We start from the raw sequence: 16,690 nt of genomic DNA, 5'->3' as shown, positions 1-16,690 counted from the left end.
AAAGTGAGTCTTATAGAGCAAAAAATACGGTAAATTATGACTAGGACCTTCTGCATGAGCCCTACCTCCACACAGAAGGGCAGATTTCAACAGAATATTAGGAGAAACTTCCTATGCTACAGGTTTCCCACCCCTACTGTATAGTTTTGCAAGAGATATTCATGACAGGGTTTTAAAAACCCAGAGATGATCAAAGGGCAGCCTTACCTTTCTTACTCCTTTCAACTTCTCTCTCTGATTGCACTGCCTCAAGGGGATGGAACAACTCCCTTATGAGGAAAGGTTACAATATTCAGGGGGTTTTTTTTAAGTTCAGAGCAAAGGCAGGTAAGAGGGGGAGCATGACAGCAGTGTATAAAATCATGCATGGCATGGAGAAAGCAGATAGAGAAATGGTTTTCTCTGTATATGATTGGTTGCACTATTTTCAAGTTAATGAAATGTTTAAAAAGGACATAAAAGAGAGTGGATATGCAGGAAAAGACTCAAAATTTCAAACAGAAATAATAAATAATGACTCGAAAATTTTGTCAAAAATGTATAAGATGCTGTTGGAATGGTATACGAAGGATGAGGAAGTTAAATCGGTAATGATACACTGGGCCAGAGATTTTGGATATAATATCCAATTTGATGACTGGGTAAAAGTATGGAAGGAAAATCTAAAATGTACAGCATGTACTGTGTTAAAGGAAAATGTTATGAAAATGGTATATAGATGGTATATCACACCGGTAAAATTAGCAAAAATGTTTAAGACATGTAACAAGTGTTGGAAATGTAAAGAAAAAGAAGGGACATTTTACCATATGTGGTGGGAATGTAAGAAAGTGAAAAGCTTCTGGGAGATGATATATAATGAATTGAAAAAGATGTTAAAATATACATTTGTAAAGAAACCAGAGGCTTTTCTTTTAGGAATAGTAAGTAATGAAATAAACAGAAAGGACTGCAAACTTTTCCAATACGCAGTAACAGCAGCAAGAATATTATTGGCCCAAAAATGGAAACAGGAGGAGTTGCCGACACTTGAAGAATGGAGAATGAAACTGATAGACTATGCAGAATTGGACAAATTAACTGGGAAAATTAGATATCTACGAGACCAAAAGTTCATCGAGGACTGGGGAAAATTTGTAGAGTATCTGAAAAGTATATGTGATGAGCAAACAACGTTGGTCGGGTTTCAAGAAGCTTTGTGAAACTTGAGGAGTATTGTCAAAAAGAAATTTGATTGGGAGGGTAGGTGTTAAGGCAATACTAAATTAAGGAAATGCGTAATTAAAAATTAAATATGGATGATTGGCAGAGACGCTGAAGGAAGTCGGAAAGAGATAATCTGTAGAAAATTTTGATATGGATGATATGCTTATTTGTATTGAAAATCAATAAAAAAATATTTTAAAAAAGAGAGAAATGGTTTTCTCCCTCTGTCATAATAACACTCGGGGAATACCCACTCTTGGAAGATTCAGGAGGACTAAAGGAAGAACTTATTCACACCGTGAATAACTATGGCACTCACAGAGGAGGCAGTGACTGCTATCACCTTGGATGGCTTCAAGAGAGAATTACGCAAATGCATGGAGGTTAAGGCCATGACCTCCAACATTTCTCTGATGAAATTAGGTGGCTTCCAACATATATAAAAGCATAATGAAACATGAAACATTTTTTAAAAACTTCCCTATACAAAGCTGCCTTCAGATGTCTTCAAAAGGTTTTATAGGTGCGTATCTCCTTGGCTCCGTATAGTTAAAGCTATGGTTTTCCCAGTAGTGATGTATGGAAGTGAGAGCTGGACCATGAAGAAGGCTGATCGCCAAAGAATTGATGCTTTTGAATTACGGTGCTGGAGGAGACTCTTGAGAGTCCCATGGACTGCAAGAAGATCAAACATATCCATTCTGAAGGAAATCAGCCCTGAGGGCTCACTGGAAGGACAGATCCTGAAGCTGAGGCTCCAATACTTTGGCCACCTCATAAGAAGAGAAGACTCCCTGGAAAAGACCCTGATGTTGGGAAAGATGGAGGGCACAAGGAGAAGGGGACGACAGAGGACGAGATGGTTGGACAGTGTTCTCAAAGCTACCAGCATGAGTTTGACCAACTGCAGGAGGCAGTGGAAGACAGGAGTGCCTGGCGTGCTCTGGTCCATGGGGTCACAAAGAGTCGGACACAACTAAATGACTAAACAACAACAACATCGTCGTCATCTACTTGGCTCCAGGGTTGCATAACTCCATACCCTCCAACATTTCTCTGATAAAAATAGGGACTTCCTAAGGAAAAGTGGGACATTCCGGGATAAAATCAGAAACTGGGATGGATTCTGTATATCTGGGACTGTGTCTGGAAAATAGGGACACTTGTAGGGTCTGCAAGGCTATCCATGATTTTTCGCTCTGATGGATGCGTCTTGCCTCCACTGTCACCAGGTGCATGAAATGGCCAGAGGGGGAGAGTGCTGTTGTGTTCATGTCCGGCTTGCAGGCTTTCCAAACACATCTGGTTAGCCATTTTTAGGGCAGGTGCTGGGACAGATGGGCTACTGGCCTAATCCAGCAGGACTCTTCTTAGTGTTAAGAAGCCCGACCTGAAATAAAATGATGCCCTGAAGCCTCTTTCTGCAGTTGCTTCCATATTATGGAACCAAGGAGCCCAAGCAGCTGGGAGAATTCATCACATGGAGCAACGGGAGAAAAGGACGCCTGTGCTATTGGGAAGGGAGCATGACAAGCAGGGTTTTATTTATTTCTTTTAAAAATGGTTAGCTTTCTCCTCCTTGCAAAGTACATAGGAGGAAGTTGGAAGAGTGTCGTTCTTTCCCACTTCCTCCTTTTTGCCACTGCATCATTTTCAAGGCTCATACTAATTCTGCTGGACCCAGCTTTGACACATCTGGCTCAGAAAAGCCAAGTGTGCATGTGCACACACTTTCTGTCCCCATGGGAAGCGATCCAAACAGGGAGCACACATGACACTTGTTCAAAAAGCCAAAGGTGCCCATGAACCTTAAAAAGTTGGTGACCCCCTGTTCATGTGTACACTGTCAAGAAGGAGTGCTCAAGGTCCTCTAGTTTATCACCTCTAGCAAGAGCTCACCAGACTGCCTTAGGGAAGCTACTCCCTCTGAGCTTCACTTCTCCATCCCCAAATTTGCAAGATGTGGCTGCCAAGAATCACCCTCCTTACATCTTTGTTGTAAGGACTGCAGCAAGATATTGCACAGAATCAAAGCATGTATAATACTTGGAAGCCCTTTAGAAATGTTAAGTATTATCACCACCATCATCATCATATTGTTGTATGTTCACTCGGGTTGGGGGAGAGGTTTCAGTGCCCAGATGTTGCTCACTTCCCACAAACCATCCGGCAGATGTGCTGATTTCCCACCATCACCCCACAAGGTACACTGGACTGGGGAATATTGTTCCAGTGGGGAGGGGATGCCATGCAACATGGTACATACCCTCCTTCCAGCAAGACCCAAGCTGTCAGCACATAAAAAGCTTATGTAGGCATGGCATTATGTTCTCTTGCCCCTAAAGTTGTTGCTACCAAACCCAGGGATGTGTCTGTAACAGTTAATAGTTAAGGCAGAGGTAGCAAACATGGTCTGCCCTCTCCCCCAACACATGGACTACAATTCCCATCTTCCTTAACCATTGGCCATGCTGACTGGGACTGATGGGAGCTGGAGTCCAACAGGATTTCAAGGGTGCTGTGTTGGCTATATAGGAGTTAAGATGTGCTCTAGAAAAAGCTAACGGGACCCCTGACCATTAGGTCCAGTTGTGGCTGACTCTGGGGTTGCGGCGCTCATCTCCCTTTATTGGCCGAGGGAGCCGGCGTACAGCTTCCGGGTCATGTGGCCAGCATGACTAAGCCGCTTCTGGCGAACCAGAGCAGCGCACGGAAACGCCGTTTACCTTCCCGCCAGAGCGGTACCTATTTATCTACTCGTACTTTGACGTGCTTTCGAACTGCTAGGTTGGCAGGAGCTGAGACCGAGCAACGGGAGCTCATCCCGTTGCGGGGATTCGAACCGCTGACCTTCTGATTGACAAGTCCTAGGCTCTGCGGTTTAACCCACAGTGCCACCCGCGTCCCGAAAGATGTGGTCTACAAACACACAATTCAAGATTTTCCTTAACTTCTTGCAGTGTCTTGCCTGGGCTCAAAAGATCCTATCCACCTCTGTTTTTAAAAAATCCAGAGAAAAGGTGGTTCTTTGCCACCTGGGCATGCAGTCTGTGCGTGTATCCCAGTGAAGGACAGAGTTGCAATTCTTAAGCTGGAAAATTTCCCCTTGGCAGCTATGGGCGCATACTAATGCTTGCTCACACACTCTTGCTGTCGTGGTTTGTGTGTGTATGCGCGCACACCTACGCTTGCTCGCACACGCTCATACACTCACACAGCATGCACAAAGCCTGAGTCTCACTTTGATTCCCAAAAGGATTCCTATCAAATATTTCCATGACTGATAAGATGTCTATGTCTGCCTCTCTGAACGCCTGTTTTTGCCTCAGGGTGTACAAACACAGTTGCCTATGTATACATGCCTGTGAAGGACACATGGCAGAGAGCTGTTCCTCAGGATTGCCATGCAAACAAAGTAGCATGCTTTAACTCCTTTTGTCCTCACAATCTGCAAAAAGATGCAGAGGGAGAATATAATGCTTTTTCTCCTGTTTGCAATGCAGGCCAGGGAGCAAGGGTTGTAATCCACTTTTACCTTGAAGCGTACTTCAGAGCTGAAGGCATGTGTGTAGCCAGGAGGGGGCAGGGGGCAGCTGGCCCCCCCAAAAAATCAAGTAAATTAAAAAAACTAACTAACTGACCAATTGTGTTGCACATAACTCGGTTCTGCCCCCCACAACATAAAACCTGACCCCCCTAAAATAAATCCTATGCCCCTGGGTTGCAGGCAGAGCTGTAGCTGTGATCTAGCAGGTTTTTGGCCCCAGGTGAAGCCTCCGGAGGCCTCTGAGTCTCTTAGTCTGTGTATGTGTGTGCGCAAATGTGCGCGGCAGGGGTGCCAAACTCAGTCTTTGACCCAGGTGAAATAAAGCCTAGTTTTGCCCCTGGCTGAATCTGCTATGAAGGAAGTATCACTGCCTGCTGCTTGAACCGAGCTTCTAATGTTGTTTCTAATAAACAGGCTTTCCAGGCATGTGTAGCCCTTCAAAACCCTGCCAGACCTGTAGGATATCAGATGAGAAGTTACCATATTTTTTGCTCTATAAGACTCACTTTTTCCCTTCTAAAAAGTAAGGGGAAGTGTGTGTGCGTCTTATGGAGCGAATGCAGGCTGCACAGCTATCCCAGAAGCCAGAACAGCAAGAGGGATCGCTGCTTTCGCTGCGCAGCGATACCTCTTGTTGTTCTGGCTTCTAAGATTCAGAATATTTTTTTTCTTGTTTCCCACCTGCAAAAACTAGGTGCGTCTTATGGTCTGGTGCATCTTATAGAGCGAAAAATATGGTAAATAAAATTGGGAAGGAGAAGAAAGTTGGTGTGATGTTAAATCCACAAAGTCTGCAGACTGAATCAGCTTTAACTCGATGCCAGGATTAATTGTGCAGATTTTTAATGCTGGACTTCCTGTCATGCTTGTCGGGAGCATCCTCCCCCTGCATGTGACCAGGTAGATGGGCGTGACCCTGGAAGACCCCATAAAAGAGCTGGTCACACAGCCATCTTCCCTCCTTCTTTGTTTTATTCCATCTTGATGTATCATGGGATGAACCCACTCTCGCTTCTGTACAGTGGTACCTCGGGTTAAGAACTTAATTTGTTCTGGAGGTCCGTTCTTAACCTGAAACTGTTCTTAACCTGAGGTACCACTTTAACTAATGGGGCCTCCTGCTGCCGCCACGCTGCTGCCATGCGATTTCTGTTCTCATCCTGAAGCAAAGTTCTCAACCTGATGTACAACTTCTGGGTTAGCGGAGTCTTTAACCTGAAGTGTCTGTAACCTGAGGTACCACTGTAACTTACAAGCTAAAGCCTGCCTTCAGGGAACCTAAAAGGTAAAGGTAAAGGGACCCCTGACCATCAGGTCCAGTCGTGACCGACTCTGGGGTTGTGGCGCTCATCTCGCTTTATTGGCCGAGGGAGCTGGCGTACAGCTTCCAGGTCATGTGGCCAGCATGACTAAGCCGCTTCTGGCGAATCAGAGCAGCGCACTGGAAATGCCGTTTACCTTCCTGCCGGAGCAGTACTTATTTATCTATTTGCACTTTGACGTGCTTTCGAACTGCTAGGTTGGCAGGAGCAGGGACCGAGCAATGGGAGCTCACCCTGTCACAGGGATTCGAACTACCGACCTTCTGATCAGCAAGTCCTAGTCTCAGTGGTTTAACCCACAGCGCCACCTGCGTCCCATCGGAGAACCTACTGTGAACTGAATGTAAGTAAACTTCTTATCATTACTTTTAATAGATGACTGTTGTGTCTTTATTCTTTTAAAGAGGGAACAAAGGTGATTTACCGGGAACAAACCCAATCTGGACAAGCCAGATTAGATTGCTTAAGTAAAGAGATTCAAACGAATATACCAACGAGCTTCCTGCTCTACACTGGGGAATGTACTCTGCCATTCACTCACTAGCATGAAGCCATGTCCCTTTCCCTCCCCACCCCCCAAAATTAAAAGCTCCCTACCTGCCCACCCTTAAATTGTGGATTGTTTGAATCCTTCGGCAGCCCTCGACTCTCAGTACCACCTTGACATCATGTGTCATTATGCAATGTCATTCCATGTGCTGTGTGATGTCTTATCGGCCACATTCATCCATGTGCTCTCTATTTCCTGAGGCACCAGTGGCGTAGTGTGGGGGGTGCAGGGGGGCTGGCCGCACCGGGTGCAACATCTGGGGGTTAGGGTTAAGAGGCACAAATCCACGGGTTAGGGGGCGCAAATCCACGGGTTAGGGGGCGCAAATTACTTGCCTTGCCCCGGGTACTGACAAGCCATGCTACGCCACTGTGAGGCACAGTGGCATTGTGATGTTGTTACGCATTGTTACAGAGCACACCACTTGCCATGTGAGTCCAGGATTGGCTACATGGACCCGTTATGGTTCATTGTCTTCCCATCAGCTCAGAATGGAGACTAAGTTGTCACCCTCCTTCTTCCTTGGCCCACACCGCTGTGGCTGAGCCTGTCCTCTGCTCCGTCCTTCCTCGCCTTCTCAGTTCTCTGCTTCCTAGCCTCTGCTCACGTACAGTTCATTGCGGTCTCGGTGCTATTCACGCACACAAGTCTTGCACAGCCCTTGCACAGCACCGTCTTCATCAAAACGCCCCGTGTACTTTTCCAGCTGAATCTGGATTTACTGTTTATGCAGAAAATTCGCTAATGGCACCTCCAGACTGCCATTATTTTGGGGTGGGATTCAATCGCATGCTGGCAAATTCAGATCTCAGTTGCAGTGGATTGGGAGATCCTGCACAACAAACATGCATCCTCAAGCAAGAAAAGTGGGAGGAAAATGCACTGGAAAGTGTGGGGATAACACAGCACTGGGCTCATCCAGACTTCCTTTTACTCTGGTTTTCCTGGGGAAAGCTCAGACATGGAGCTTTAAAGCCCAGAAACACAGCACAAAAGGAAGTCTGGATGAGCCCAGTGTCTAACTTCCCCACAAATAAGGGCAAATCCACACCAAGCATTTAAAGCGTAACGAATGCACATTTAAAGCACACAAATCTCCCCACAGAATCCTGGGGAGTGTAGTTGTCCCTGCATAGAGCTACAATTCTCAGTTACATTAACAAACTACAATTCACAGGATCCTCTGGGGCGTTAAATGTGCATTAAATATATGGTGTGGATGTGGCACAGAAATGGAAACAAGAAGAACTACCGATGAAAGAAAAATGGCAGACGAAATTAATGGACTATGCAGAATTAGATGACAGGAAGGATCCGAAACCTGCGGGATCAGAGAGTCTCAGAGGACTGGAGGAAATATTTGAACTATTTGAAAAGCAATTGTAATAAACAGATTACGCTAGTAGGACTCCAAGAAGTTCTGTAAGGAGGATTATGTGACGTATTGCAGAGAAGATTATGAAGAGAGTTATTAGTTAAGGATAATTAAAAGTAATAGAGAAATTAAGAAATGTAGATTAAGTGATAAAGACTGAAAAATCTTCAGATGCGGTTGATGGAAGTCCAAAACATTGTATAAGATAAGAAAGTATGTTATATGATTTTTGGAAATTTGTAAATATATATATATGGTGTGGATCTGCCCACTGTCCAATCAGAATGAACGCAAACTATACACTTTGCTTTTTAACTTTCCTTCTACTAGGGCTAAAGGGTTGTTTCTTCTTTTTCATTGAAATCTCTGTCTCTCTTGCAATGGTGCAACGTTTGCACCATTATAAATCCGCCCGTGTTCAACGCAGTGTCATCTAGCCTCCCCCTCAAACAAATCAGGATGAATGCTCAATAAACAGGTCATCTGGAAGTGCTTCATTTTAAAATAATAAAGTGAAATGGTAAATTATTATTTGGGGGGGGGCCAGATTCAGCTAAACATTCCTGTCAGCAGCAGAAACCTGTGCAAGGACTTCCTCTTGTGCAACTTGGCTTTCCTCTTCTCTCCTTCTGCAAAACACCCCCCATGGTGGGGTGGGGGGGTCAGGAGAACCCTGAAACAGCACATGGTGGGGAGGAGAAGGGGAATTGTTCCGTCTGGCAAGACAAAATACTTGCCCTGATGGAACGATTACCTTTGTACAACATTGAAGTTGTACTCTTACTACCGTATTTTTTGCTCTATAAGACTCACTTTTTCCCTCCTAAAAAGTAAGGGGAAATGTGTGTGCGTCTTATGGAGCGAATGCAGGCTGCGCAGCTATCCCAGAAGCCAGAACAGCAAGAGGGATTGCTGCTTTCACTGCGCAGCGATCCCTCTTGCTGTTCTGGCTTCTGAGATTCAGAATATATTTTTTTCTTGTTTTCCTCCTCCAAAAACTAGGTGCGTCTTGTGGTCTGGTGCGTCTTATAGAGCGAAAAATACGGTATTTTTTTTTTCATGTATTAGTTGCTTTTTACAGTAAAAAGTCTCAAAGTGACTAGACAAAAAAAGCACACGAAAAGAATTTAAAACCAAAGAAAATTTAAAACACTAGCTGTCCACAATACATAAAAATGCTAATCCAACAAAAAAATTAATAAGGACCAATGCTGAATACATTGGGATTAAATTCGGGGGGGGGGGGTATGAAATAGGACAGTGCTATGTGAACAAAGCTTGGGTGCCTGAACAGCACCAAATCCACAGTAAACTGTGGTGTGGAAGGTGTTCTTTGTAACAATCCTCCCAAGTCCCACCATATGTTCTGTAGGTTTCAAAACCTGCCAAGCTCTCAACTTCATGAGACCACTGGGGCAACATTTAGGAAAGATGCACCCTTCCTTGGTGTTTGAAGTCACTTATCTTTATTCACAGAATATTTAAAGGCTGTTGTGCCACAAGCATACATTGCTTTAACCAAAATAATGGGGATGGGGTGAGTGCATTGATAAAACAAGTACAGTGATGCCTAAATACTTTTTTCCTACATGATCCCAGAAGTATGTTCTTGCAATCAATTGCCATTTGCAGTGGTAGTGAATAGCCAGACTTTGAACCCTACTGAATCTTCTTTTCCATGCCGTAACACCCCCCCAAAAAAAAAAATACCACCCCACTCTGAAATCTGAGATCACCAATGGCACCCTGCCACATTGCCTTCTTGATAACTGGGCTGTTTATCCTGTCAACCAGCTTTCAGGCTAGCTAGACCCTTGCTCAAAAGCTCCATGTCAATTTAAGAATGTAATGTGCTGTAATTACAGAGCTCAAATTGTCTGTGCTGAAGGAGGAACAAAATCAAAGTTCTGAAATGAACACTGGTTCACTCCCACCGCCACCTCTGCAAAACAAGCAATGTAGCTGATGGAAAATTCCAGATTACAAAAAAATGGTGCCAAAATCCACAGCATTTCACCTAAACTGTGCAGGTGGAAGGTTCTGCTACATGCAGGACAGGTGTGCATTGTGTTAGAGAAGGCTTGTGCTTTTCTGTCTTTCTGAATAGAGGGCACATCTCTAAATTTGTGTGTAGCAATGTGCATCCAAGGGGAAATGCAGGGTTGTGTTTATGTCCAACAATCCTTGCACCATTCTCCTCCACCCCCTCTGCGCCACATCTTTTTCTATGAAGCTTCGAGGACTATTTTACTTAACATCCAGAAAGTATTATGCACATCTATGTCCTGGAACAGTTGGGCAGCTGGACACCACTAATCTGACCATGGCCATACTCTAGAAAAATCTTCTGGCTAATGCTTAAACCATACACAGCGGTATCATGCAGATGACAAACTTTGCTAGTGAGGGCAGGACATTTTTGCAGGGTCCTCATCTCTACCGCATTCAATCCACTAGAAGCTGAAAACTTGTTCATTACATAAATCAGTCAGGCACGGACCATATGTAAATGTATGAGCCAGAACTGATGTAATATAATTTACACCAACAAGGTCGCTTTTGAATGAATTTCCACAGATGCATGCATGTGGAAATGCTTCCTTAAAATACATGATCTGAGTAGTTTGCCAAAAGGCAAACCCATGGCTAAAATTTGTGTTGGTCCTTTTTTGTAAAGAAAAAAAAAAAAAAGACTCAATTCCAAGAAGTTTTCACCTTTTGTATGTGTTCCTTGAAATCTCCACAAAACCCATCCTGTGGGTGTCTCTGGACATTTTGCCCCCTAAATGTTTTCCCCCTCCCACTTTCAAAATGACAGTACAAATTATCCTGTCTAATTAGATGGGGGGGGGGGTACTTTCATCTATTCTCATACACTTGATTCCCACTCTCCTGAAGAGACTAGATGAGGGACGGAAGAAAATGTCTTTGAGCAGGTACAGAGTGCATTGCATTCACCGCCGAACAATTACAGAGAGTTCAACTGAAACCTATGCATGCATCTGGCATTTTAGGGGAAAGAGGACGCATCTAGATGTCAAGGGCTTGTTGCCGGCAGCCACACTTGAGGTCCTACATTTCCCCCCTCCGCCGCGCCCGCAAATTAAGCACGGGAGACGCTTTGTCTGCACAAAACGGCCGCGGCTCCCAGACACGCGTGGTTTTAGTACGTTTGCAGACACATGTCTGCACTTCCATCGTTCACACAGAGAGACAGAGTGAGCCGAGTAGGGCGGACAGACGATGCTTTTCTGGCGTTGGCGCTGCAAACGCCTCTCCTCTGTTTGCCTGAAGCTGCCCTAGATGCGCACGTGCTTTCCAAAGTGGGGATGGCGGCGCTGCGTGTGTGCAACTCCGCGCGGCACGCCCTCCGAAAGGGGACCGCTGGCGCGCGCGCGCACCGCCAAGCCCCTTCTTCCTCTCCTTGCCTTTGCATCTTTCCTGCCACCTTCCGCGCCGCCGCCGTGGCCAGCCCCCTACCCATCCCTTCCCCCCCCCTTCCTTCCCTCCCTCCCTCTCCCTCCTCGCGTCATCATCTCCCCCACGGCTGCAGCGATAGATATTAACCGCGCCGGCAGAGCAGACAGCCAGCGCAGCGCCTGGTGCTCTCAGCAAATCAAAGGCCCATTCAGCGGCGTGATGGATGGGCCTGCCCTCGCGGTGAACCCGCACTTTAATACAGAGGAAGTTATGAAAGCGCCATCCATCAGCGGCGGGCGCTTGCTCGCTCGCTCCTCTTCGCATGCTCGCCTCGGTCGCTGGCAGCCCGGGGCTGCTGCTGCTGCTGCCCCCCCCCCCGTCCTCCACCCCCCCCCCCCAACACGCTTCGCCGCCACCTTGCAAAAATCTCATTTGGCTTCGCAGCCGCTTGCTTGATTATCCGGCGATCCACGCCCACGCTCCCCTCTTTGGCCCGATCCCTCCTTCCCCCCGCTTGGCACTTGGTGGAGGTGGGGGGAGCTATGAGCCAGCACCATGCAGAATTGGGGCATTTCCTCTCCCTCCCCCCTCTTTTCTAAGCAGAGGGGGGGGCGGGAGAAGACTCGTTAGGCGCGCTGGGCCCCACCCTCCCTACCGCGCAGTCGCTCGTGTCCAATTTAGAATCTTCCCTGACATTTTCCTCCGCAGCTCATACATCAGGAGGGAGGAGAGCCAAGCCGGGGGGGGGTTGGGGGAGAGGGAAGGAGAAGGATGTTTCTCGCAGACAGCGCGGTGTCTGTCCTGGAGAGACAAAAGGAGACGAGGGAGGGAGGGGGACAGGCAGGCAGACAGCGAAAGGGTGCGCGGAGGGGAATGGGGTGTTTCTGGAAGGGAGACAGGCAGGGCGAGGCTAGAAAGGAGAAGGGTCTCTCCATCACGGTGATGGGGAGAGGGGATGCTGCTGCTGCTGCTGCTGCTGCGGGCAGACAGTGGCCGGCCTTTGGAGAGGGAGGCCGCATTGGCCAGCCTTGGCAGGAGAGGAGCCAGGGCTGGGGGGAGGATGGGAAGGGTGGAGTAGGCAAGGAGATGGATGGAGAGCGAGGGACGGGGAAAGGATGCTTTGCGCGCGCACGGCATCCTTCAGCTTCCACTTGTGGCTGTGGCTGTTTGCAAGCAAAATGCCCGCCTGGGTGATGATCCTCATCCTGTATACCAGGACTTTGCTTTGTTTCACTTTGCTTCTTTATTTCAGTTTCTAACCTGGCTTGGGGGTAGAAGTGGGGGGAGGAATGGAGGGGACTAAAAAAAAAAAAGCCCCCCATCCAATCCAAATTAGATCCTATTGAAAATCCTATTGAAAACAATGGGGCTTAAACTGAGCTTGGGTAGCTTTTCATCGCTGGTATCCTTGAGACTTGAGGTCTGACTCAAGAAAGTACCCAAGACAGAAGGTTCTGGGTATCTAGAGCAGAAATGGGAACTTCTACTCCTCCAGATGTGGAATTCAATTCCATCAGCCCCCAGCCAGCATGGCCAGTGGGCAGGGATGATGAGACCTGTGGTCTGGCAACATCTGGAGTACCACAGATGGTGGCTATAAAGGAACAAGTGAAATTAAGAAATTTTATAAAGTGTTATAACCACATCACACTCTCAGATGAATACCGAAAAGTTTAAATTGTCAACCTTGAAAATTGTGCCAAGTTTAAGGGGTCCTGGGGAAGAATATCAGTTTTGCAAACTTGCTTATTTCCTCCTTTTCTATTTACCCCAATGTGCTAGAGTCTATATGAAATATTTCGTAACAGTATTTTCATATTTCATTCAACCTAGCTGTATTTTTCCTCATTCAAAGTGTGGTTTAATCACTAACATGCTGCTACATCTTTTGTTGATTTTCTTTCATGGCTGATTAAGATTTAATCCAAATTGTACATAGTGGAGAAGGGGAAAAGGGAGCCCATGTGGCTTTCACTAACTGGTGGAGGCAGAAACTGCACAGCCACTCCTAGGAGGATATGGTGGTCTCTATGGGTGGGTGGAGAGATTTGGCAAAACTAGGTGCTATGTAGGATCAGGTTAAACTAAATACATATTACAAGGCCAGCACATAGCAACATGTTCAAGATCACCAACTCAGATGTGTTACTCTTTAATTTGGCATATGCACAATCCCTGGTGGTAAAAGAGCACGTTTTCTAACCATGTGCCCTTTCAACTATATAGTTATGGGTGAATTGGAGATTCTTCCACTGGAAGTATGGTATGTTTCTGTATGCTGCCCATATTAAGTAAATGCGGGATGAGTTTAAGTACTACTACTGCTGTCTAGATGCGGGTGGTGCTGTGGGTAAAACCTCAGTGCCTAGGACTTGCCGATCGCATGGTCGGCGGTTCGAATCCCCGCGGCGGGGTGAGCTCCCGTCCTTCGGTCCCAGCTCCTGCCCACCTAGCAGTTCGAAAGCACCCCTAGGTGCAAGTAGATAAATAGGTACCGCTTTATAGCGGGAAGGTAAACGGCGTTTCCGTGTGCTGCGCTGGTACTGGCTCGCCAGAGCAGCTTCGTCACGCTGGCCACGTGACCCGGAAGTGTCTGCGGACAGCGCTGGCTCCCGGCCTCGTAAGTGAGATGAGCGCACAACCCTAGAGTCGGACACGACTGGCCCGTACGGGCAGGGGTACCTTTACCTTACTGCTGTCTAGTGGTAGATGTAATAAAGGAAGGATCGGATGACCACAGTGGGTATACAGACGGATAGCACAATATGGGTATGGATATGAATGGTGATATGCAGCCATTACTTGATGCCAATATTGTGTTAGAATACTCTTGGAAAACATGGTAGCCAATAAAAAAACAAAACACCCACATAGTAAGGGGGCTGTTATCAGCCTTTTTGTGATCAAAATGTTTCTTCAAAGCAAAAGCAGAACTGTTTTCTCTGGTTAAAACCTCAGAAAAAAGTAAAATGGCATAGCAAATGAGGAAATGAATGGGCAAGGAATCAATATAAATTATCAATTAGGAAATGTACAAAGTTAATAAGAGAAGCGACAAGTATTGGAGAAAGACTCCGAGTTGACAGGGCTAAGGACAATAGGAAGGGATCTTTAAAAAGTTTTATCAAGAACAAATGAAACCCTAACAATGATGCAGAGGCATTACTAGACGGTGATGGGGGGAAAATTGTTATTAATGGCACAGAGAAGGCAGAAGTGTTCAATAAATATTTCTGTTCTGTATTTGGGAAGAAGCAGAGTGATACATCCATATCCCATAATGATGATGAACCATCTTCCGTTGCAAACTGCACCTAGGGAGGATGTTAAACAGCATCTACCAGGAATAAACATTTTAAAATCAGCAGGCTGGGATAAATTGTACCCAAGAGTTCAAAAAGAGCTGGCTGAGGAGATCTCTGCTCTGTTGATTTTTAATTTTTATCAAATCCTATAAGGCAAGTGAAATTCCTAAAGGCTGAGTGAGAGCACATGCTGTGTGCTAAGATTAGCAATGTACAGAAAGAGAGACCCCTCTTGGGTTGCCAGATTTTCTGTCACTGAACCTAAGGAGAACAATGGGAAAGTTAAATCTTGAATAAATCAATCCAGGTGCAGAATCCATTGATCGCAGTGATGAAACTTTAATCTAAATGAGTGTTTGTGTACATACACCAGTGCATACACACAGCTTGCTTGTATTAGCCAATGTATAATATTTATACTCCATCCTTCCATCAAGGAGCTCAGAGTGACATACATGAGTGACAACAGCCCAGTGAACTAGATTAGACCAAGAGTGACGGGTCCAAGATGAGCCAGTAAACTTGGTGGCTGAGCTGGGATTCAAATCCAGGCCTAGGTCTAAGACTCTATCCACAACCCCACACTCACTCTGAGAAGGGATATGTGTGGCAAAATGTTATCAGTGAGGTCAGGTTAATGTATCGCAAGAAATACAGACTGGTATAATATTCTGTGCATCTGATGAAGTGCACTCTAGTCAAAGAATAGTTTACAGTGTAATCAATTTATAATTTTTTGAGGTGCCACAAGATTCTATGTGGTTTCTCTTTTGGATTGAGGTTCATAAATGTGAAGGAGACACAAGTGGATCATTGATACGTTTCTAATTTATTCATACTGTGCCATCAATATACAATGGAGCTACATAGCCATGCATCTACTTCCAATGAGCTTCCAAGCTAAAACAGACAATGGGGAAAATGGCAAAGAGAGAGGGGGGAGGGAGATGATGACGATGATGATAACTTATTAGTTGCTTGTGACCCAAAGATCTGCAAGTAACTTACAAGTTACATACAGTAGTACCTCGGGTTAAGAACTTAATTCGTTCTGGAGGTCCGTTCTTAACCTGAAATTGTTCTTAACCTGAAGCACCACTTTAGCTAATGGGGCCTCCCGCTGCTGCCGTGCTGCCGGAGCACGATTTCTGTTCTTATCCTGAAGCAAAGTTCTTAACGTGAGGTACTATTTCTGGGTTAGCGGAGTCTGTAACCTGAAGCGTCTGTAACCCGAGGTACCACTGTATTAGAAACATAAACACATAAAAGCAGAACAAAACAACCCAAAGGATAATAGCTTGGCAGCATACTAATAGCAAAACAGCATAATCTCAGTCTATCAGATGTCTAGGGTAAAAGAAAAGTCTTTAACTGGTACTGAAAAGATGTTAATGAAGGGGCTAGGTGAACCTCATTGGGGAAAGCATTCCACAGACAGGGAGCCACAAGTGAAAAGGTCCTCTCCTTGGTCACAACCCTCAGAGCAGGGACCTGGAGAAGGCCCTCACAAGAAGATCTATATCTGGAGAAGCATTTCACAAGACATTTGAGTCCTGAGCCATAAAGAACTTTATAGGGCAAAACTAGCTCAGAAGCATACAGGCAGGCAGTGCAGTTGGAGCAGAATTGGTGTCATATGATCTGTCAACAGGCAGTGACATTCTGCACAAACTGAAGCTTCTGGGCGGTTTTCAAAGGCAGTTCCATGTAAAGCACAATGCAATACTCCAGTGTTGAGGTTCCTAGAGCATAGATTACCAATGTCAAGTTGCCCCCATCCAGATAAGCTTGAAACTGGACCACCCACCTAAGCTGATGGAAGACCCTCCACACCGCTGAGGCCAGCTGTGTCTCAAGTGTCAGCAATGGATCCAGGAGAGCCAACTACATGGCCTCATCTAGAACAAGCCACACATCACTCAGTTGGTCAGAGGAACCACCCACTAAGAGCATTTCAGTCTTGTC

The 16,690-nt window shown here is 45.8% G+C and overlaps 1 long non-coding RNA gene across 1 annotated transcript in view; it reads right to left on the bottom strand.

Annotated features, from left to right (window-relative positions):
* Positions 1-15,964, bottom strand: part of LOC307210810 — a 554,287-nt gene extending 538,323 nt beyond the window's left edge. The window contains exon 1 of the long non-coding RNA XR_013836141.1: positions 15,904-15,964. This is a non-coding gene — a long non-coding RNA (uncharacterized lncRNA). The remainder of the gene's footprint in view (positions 1-15,903) is intronic.
* Between the last annotated feature and the right edge of the window lie 726 nt (positions 15,965-16,690).

Source organism: Podarcis cretensis (genome assembly GCF_951804945.1).
Source record: "Podarcis cretensis genome assembly, chromosome: 2".
Lineage (NCBI taxonomy): Eukaryota > Metazoa > Chordata > Lepidosauria > Squamata > Lacertidae > Podarcis > Podarcis cretensis.
Note: the sequence above shows the minus strand (reverse complement) of the source record. Positions and strands in the feature narration are given on the sequence as shown.